Source organism: Pongo abelii, chromosome 3 (assembly GCF_028885655.2).
Source record: "Pongo abelii isolate AG06213 chromosome 3, NHGRI_mPonAbe1-v2.0_pri, whole genome shotgun sequence".
NCBI classification, from domain to species: domain Eukaryota; kingdom Metazoa; phylum Chordata; class Mammalia; order Primates; family Hominidae; genus Pongo; species Pongo abelii.
Window position 1 is genome coordinate 130,110,370 of NC_071988.2, and position 7,381 is coordinate 130,117,750.

The following is a 7,381-nucleotide window of genomic DNA, read 5'->3' on the forward strand; positions in this document are numbered from 1 at the left end:
AAATTGAGACTAAAGAAATTCAAAAAATCAACAAAAGTTTTTTTTTTAATGTAATCAAATCCATACAATATTAGCTAGGCTAACCAAGAAACAAGAGAAAAGACCCAATAAATAAAATAGAAATGAAAGAGGAGATATTACAACTGATACCACAGAAATACAAAGGATCACTAGAGATTATATGAGCAGCTGTATGATAGTAAATTAGAAAATCTAGTGGAAATGAATAAAATGGATAAATTTCTCTATACATATTATCTGAAAAGATTAAACCAAGAAGAAATAGAAAACATGAGCAGACAAATTATAAGCAACAAGATGAATCTACAATAAAGTCTCCCATCGAAGAAGAGCCCAGGACCGGATGGCTTCACTGTGAAATTCTATCCAACTTTTAAGGAAGAAATAATACCAATTCTTCTAAAACTATTCCAGAAAATTAAAGAGGAGGGAGTTCTTCCAAACTTATTCTACAAGACCAGCATTACCCTGATACCAAAACCAGACAAAGACAAAACAACAACAAAAAACTACAGGCCAATATCCCTGTTGAACATAAATGCAAAAATCCTCGACAAAATCCAAGCAAACCAAATCTAGCAGCATTATTAAAAGATTATTCACCATAATCAAGTGGTGTTTATCCCAGAGATTCAAGAATGGCTCAACATATGCAAATCAACAAACATGATACATCACATTAACAGAATGAAGAACAAAAACTGTATGTTGTCTCAATAAATGCAGAAAAAACATTTGATAAAATTCAATGATTTTTCATGATAAAAATTATCAACAAGTTAGGTATAGAAGGAATGTATTCCAATGCAATAAAGTCTATATATGACAAACTTATAGTCAACATCATACTGAATGGGGAAAATGTTGAAAGCTTTTCCTCTGAGACCTGGAACAAGACAAGGAAGCCCACTTTCACCATTTGTATTCAACAGAGTACTGGAAGCGCTAGCCAGAGCAATTAGGCCAAAGAAAGAAACAAAAGGCATCCAAATTGGAAAAAAATAAGTTAAATTATCCCTGTTTGCAGATGACATGATCTCATATATAGAAAACCCTAAGTTCCACCAAAAAAAATCTCTTAGGACTGATAAATTCAGCAAAGTTGCAGGATACAAAATCAAGTAAAAAAATCAATAGGGTTTCTATACACCAACAATAAACTATCTGAAAAAGAAACCAAGACAACAACCTCACTTACAATAGCGATAAAAATAAATAAATAAATAAAATACCCAGGAATACGTTTAACCAAAGAGGTGAAAGATCTCTACAGAGAAAACTATAAAACAATGCTGAAAAAAGTTGAAGACACACACAAAAAAGGAAAGACATCCCATGTCCATAGATTAGAAGAATTAATATTGTGAAAACGACCATACCACCAAAGCAATCTACAAATTCAGTGCAATCCTCTATCAAAATACCAATGACATTTTTCACAGAAGTAGAAAAAATATTCTTAAAATTCATATGGAACCAGAAAAGACTGAATAACCAAAGCAATCCTGAGCAAAACCAGCAATAACAAAAATAAAAACAAAGCTGAAGGAATCACACTATCAAACTACAAAGCTATAGTAACCAAAGCAATATGTTACTGGCATCAAAACAGACATATAGGCCAATGGAACAAAATACAGACCCCAGAAATAAGTCCACTTATTTTCAGCCAACTGATGTTCTTTTTCTTTTTTGGTGGGAAGTTCATTGATTTTTACAATGAAAATTCATCTATGAATCTGATGAAGACCTTCAGACAATTTGAAGTTTTGCAAAATAAGGTTTGGGAAGCCCTCCTGTAGACCAGTTTTGTCCTCAAGTCAGTCCCCCAGAAGCCATCAGAAGTCTCCATCACCCCTGGGCTCCAGATTGCTTTTGGCCCTACTCCCAGGAGATTTGGGGGGAGTGATCTCCCTTTCCCATTCATTGTTCTCACCCCCACCCTTTTCAGCGATGGAGCTGGAGTTCCAGGCCCACGTGGTGAATGAAATCATGAGTGTCAAGAGGGAGTATGTAGTTCATGATTTCCACCCTAGCAGCTGGTGCCCTGCTTCCAGGTGACAGTGAGTCAAGTCAGGAAGAGGCTGACAGGAGGGCTAATGGAGGTAGGAAGGTGGGGGATGCAGGGCCAGAGGCATGAACCCATACCCCTGCTGCCCACTTCCCATCTCCCCCTGGAAAGCCCCAGTTTTTCTCCTTCCAGTTGAGGCTGAATAACACGGCGCTGAAGTCCATCATAGCTCTATTGGCGCCTGAGGGGCACTTATATTGGCCGTCATGTGTAGGGGGGCTGCGGCCCCTCCAGGCCATCAAGCGCATTGCTTCCAAGATGACACTGCTGCTGGGCTACCTCTCTTACACTCCTCGCTGGTGCAGGCCCTGCCCAGCTCCTCCTGCAACCCGCTCCTCAGTAAGTTCTACTTCCTTACCTGGCCTTCCTGGTTTCTCCCACCCACTGTCACTCACACCAGGGTGTTTCAGCTCAGCTCCCTGGACATCAGAGGCACAGGACCTGGCCCCTAACCATCCCACCTGCCCTCCCACCTCCAGTTTACTACTTCAGCGTCCTGCTGCTGTTGCTCTTCCTCAGTGCCACAGAGATTGTGCTGCTGGCTGGGCTGCTGGCCTGGGGAAACTTTGGGGCTATGAGCAGCCCCAGCCTAGTCCTGAGAGAGGAAAAGCAAGATTATGAGAATCCAGGGTCTAATCCTGAAAGTGGATGGAGGTTGAGGCACCTTCCTGGGGGTGAGGGGTAAGCAATGAGGCCTAAGTGCAGGTTTGAACAGAGAAAAACTGGCAGGTTGCCTGCCTAGGGCTGGGTGAGGGTGCAGGGGTTGCTAGGTGGGTATGGCTCCTTGCACCAACCCTGCTGGCTCTCCTGTCCCTGGGCTCCACCATATCCTTTCTTGTTAGAGGCAGGTCTGCATCAGGGGCAAGCTTGGCCTCGCTAAAGGCCCAAGTGACCTCAGCTCTCCAAGATAACATGTTGCCTTGCGGAGCCTCTCTAAGATGGTGTTTTTTTCCATCGAAGATGGCCTGCAATGGGCCAGACCCAAACGTTCATTAATTGAGACTTTCCGAAGGGATACAGTCTGATGACCCCTGGGGTTCATCCTTCTGCTCATGTTGGTTGGTGGTGGGGGGCCTGAAGAACAACTCCTTTCTCTGCATCTTTGCTTCACGGAAGCACCCAGAAGAATAAAGGGGTCAAAGAGAAGCTGGGCTGAGACTGTTGACCGTGACTTCTTTCTCATGTATGTGGCCTGATGCTGTGCAGCCAATTCATCTTCACGGGAATTTGGATGTGAGCAGCATGCAAGTCCAACTCAGCCCCTAGAGAGGCTGTACCCCATGGCAAGCAGCCCAGGCTGTAACTGCGTTGGGCCTGGGTTGCAGACTTTAGGATGCAGTTTTGGTTTCCCATGGCTGGGGGTAGAGCCAAGACAGGGTCTCTGGAGAGCTGAGGAGGAAAGTCAGATCTCGTCTCTATCCCCGGAACATCCTAAACCACCCTGAGCTCTCCCTTTGTTAGCATATAAGCAAAGAGCTTGAAATAAACCCATCCCCAAGTGCAAGTACACCTCAAGGGTCTGTCTTCATTGAACTCAGCTATTCATTCTGATCCTAAGTAGGTAGGACCTTACTTTTCACCCTCACTTTGCTCCTGAATTTCTCTCCACTGTCCACCAGTCTCCCAGTCCATAGGCACGCAGCCTCACTTCTCCTTCTGCAACCACTGCTGTTTGGCCCTGGGCCAGGAGGCACTAATGCTGGGAAGGGGGAGACGGGGGCCTGGGAAGCAGGCCACAGGGGGTGGGTCAGGGCTCCTTTTCTGAATGCCTCCTACAGAGTACTTGACCCCAGAGGGAATGGCGAGCAGGCAGGCACTCCTGCCCCCAGTCACCTAGGGGACTCCTAGGAGATGGAACAGCCCCAGACCTCAGCTCTGTGGGCAATGGGGAATGTGTTTTCTGCACAAAATCCAAGAGAACCTAATTGCTTTTCCCAAGGTCTTCTGACTACTCCTCTGAGACCTACCCACATTTTTGGGCTGAAAAGGAAGTGCTAGTACCCATTTTTGATTGAGGCCAGAGGTAGGGCTCTTCTGCCCTCCTACTTTTGGTACACATGAGGCAGCTGTGGGCACAGGCCTCTGTCTTCTTTCTCTCCTATCCTATTTCACAAGCTATCAGCGTCACAAAACCCAAGATGAGAAGGAACCCAGCTTTCTTGGTGAATGCTGGTTTGGTTGGAAACATGGGCTACGGGGAAAAAGCAGAAACCAGGACTAGAGGGCTCAGGGAGGGGGGCTCCTGGATGGGGCAGTGAAGACAAGTCTCTTTCCTAAAGGACTTCAAACTCACCCAGCCCAGAGGCAAGTTAACATGGGTTTATCTGTCCAGTGACCTGGCTAGTCTGGCACAACCAGGCAGGGCTAGCAGAAGACTCAGGCAGAGGTGTTGAAAAGGTGATTGGTCATGTCATCCACCTGCTCCATGTGTACATGTACTTCTCCAGGCTCTTGGTGAAGGGCATGCTGCTGAACTTGTGCAGAGAGGCCCCATAGGTTTCCTTGACAATGTTTTTTTGGGCCTGGCAAATCCTGTCCTTCTTCTCTGTGTCTGAAATAGCCCAGGCCTTTTGGATCTTGCACGGTCTTGCACGGTTCTTCAAGGCCATCATTGAAGCCCTTGAAATACTCCTTGATCATCTGCTGCGCCTTATTCTAGAGTTTGACTCCTGGTTGGAACACAAGTATATTGTTCTCTGTGAAATATTCAGTCACCTTTAGCCAACTGCACTGGTAAGTCAGGATTTACTGCTCAATATGCTCCCAGTAGGGGTGTTCAGCAGTCTGCTGAGTCACAACCACCAGCTGGGTCAGCGCAGACTTCAGGAACTTGAGGATGTCGTTGTAGTTGTTATGCAGGAAGATGGTGCTCAGAGTTGGGTCCTCATACACCTTGGACTTGCTCAGCAAGTTCAACTGCAGGCTGCCCAGAATTTTACAGATATAGATGCTTAGCAGTCACTTGCTGAACTTGGAACCGTGGCTGTGGCTGAAGAACTGGCCTCTTGGGAAGCCAGCATGTTACCCACCATCTCCTGGAAGTCCAGAAGCTGCTGCAGGAAGAGGATGATGTTGCTTGTGAGCATGGTGCCATTCTTGGGCATGTTGCATTCATTGTCGAGGTCATTTTTGATGTTATCCACAAAGTCCTCCAGTGCTTTGGCTCCAGTGGCCTCTAGGGAGATGATGAGGCCAGGTGATGTGTTCTTGCTGATGGCGGCTATGCCCTAGAGCACCTGGTCAAACTCAGGCTTGCTGTGCTTAGGCCCTGCGGGATGGAGAAGACAGTAAGCACCATGGAAAAGTTGTGTCAAATGATGACCTCCGAGAGGGGAGACAATAGTCTCCCCTTCAAGTATCAGCCAATCCAGCACATCCTGTATCAGAGTCAAAAGTCTCCTGATGGTGCTCAGCGATGATGTCAGCCAGCAAATGATACTCGCTCTAGGTCAGCTTGACAAAGGTACTGACACAGTGAATGTAGGCATCAGTCTCCGTGCCCACCATCTCTCCTGGCCAGCAGCCTATGCTTGTCATTCAAGGCCTCGGACAGGTGCTTAACTTTGAAATTATGCTCTTGACCTTCCAAAGGAAGGAGGTTGGAGCATCCCTTTTCTGCAACTAAACCATGCTGGGAATGAATACTGTTTTCAGAAGGTTTTGAGCCTTATGACGTCCCTGGCCACTTAAATGGCTTTTTGGCGGGTGTGTTTTTCCTCTTGTTGGGGATAGAAGGAGAGTAGGGAATTCCAGAAAAAGAACTGTTCTTCCAGAAATACTTCTCCAGGCCTTGATGAAGTGGTCCAGCTGGCTGGAGCAAATCTTGTAGTAGACATTCATAAAATCTTGGTTGCAGCTGTATTCCACCAGCCAGCAGGAGATGCAGATTACATCCTGGAGCACACTGCTGGGTAGGTGCTCCAGGGACATAATCTCCTATACCTCCAGATTATCATCACCACCGATCGGATCCAGGATGAGCACAGGGGATACAAACTTATTGTGCCAGGTCATCAGGCTGCAGAGCTCAGATGTGTGTTCTGGGCTGTCTGGGCTATTGTCCTGGAAATACTCCACAGCCTTCTGAATCTTAGCCATGCTTCCTAGATATTCTTCCAGCCTATCTGTGGGGCCCTCTCTGATGATCTGCTAAGTGTCACTGGCAACATGGTAGGAGTTGATGATGTGGTCCAGGATGGATAGCGTCTTCTCAAAATTGTCTTGCAGCTGCTTATCTGCTGCAGATTATCTGTCTGCTTGTGCACCGGAATGATGGAATTCTCCAGCTTTATATGGTTGCTCTCATATGATGACAGGATAGACGTCATGCTCTTGGTGAGCTGGTCACTTTTCTCCAGGCTGTCTTGAATATAGGACAGCACCTCCTCCTCCTGATTCAGCTTCTCTTCAATCTCTGGCAGCCAGGTGAATGCCTCCAGTGGAAGGATCATATCTGCAAACCCTATGGCTCCCACTTCTAGTTTCATTCCTCAGCACTCCCCACCCTGCAACTGACTATAAATAAAGGCACTAAGAGCATTCATTGGTGGGAGGGACAGTTTCTTCAATAAATGGTGCTGGGAAAACTGGATAGCCATATGCAGAAAAATGAAACTAGAACCCTATCTCTTACCATATAAAACAATAAACTCAAAATGGATTAAAGATTTAAATATAAGACCCAAAACTATGAAACTAGTAGGAGAAAATACAGGGTAAACACTTAAGGACATTGGTCTGGGCAAAGACTTTATGGAGAAGACCTTAAAAGCACACGTAACAAAAGCAAAAATAGATAAATGGGATTATATCAAACTAAAAAGCTTCTGTGCAGCAAAGAAAGCAACCAACAGAGTGAAGTGACAACCTGCAGAATGGGAGAAGATATCTGCAAACTATCTATCTGACAAGGGATTAAATCCAGAATATATAAGGAACTCAAACAAGTCAACAGCAAAATAATAATCATAATTCATTAAAACATGGACAAATGAGCTGAATAGACATCCCTTGTAAGAAGAGATACGAATGGCCAACAGGTACATTAAAAATGCTCAACATCATTAATCATCAGGAAAATGCAAATCAAAGCCACAAAGAGATACTATCTTACCACAGTTAGAATGGCTTTTATCAAAAAGATAAAAAGTAACGCTGCGGAGGATGTGGAGAAAAGGGAACTCTTATATGCTATTGGTGGGAATGTAAACTAGTACAGCCATTATGGAAAACAGTATGGAGGTTCCTTAAAAAACTAAAAGTAGAGCTAACACATGATCCAGCAATCCC

At 45.2% G+C, this 7,381-nt stretch overlaps 1 pseudogene; it reads right to left on the reverse strand.

Moving 5' to 3' along the window:
- Positions 1–4,468: 4,468 nt before the first annotated feature.
- On the reverse strand, positions 4,469–6,501 carry LOC100435654 (exocyst complex component 7-like; annotated as a pseudogene).
- Between the last annotated feature and the right edge of the window lie 880 nt (positions 6,502–7,381).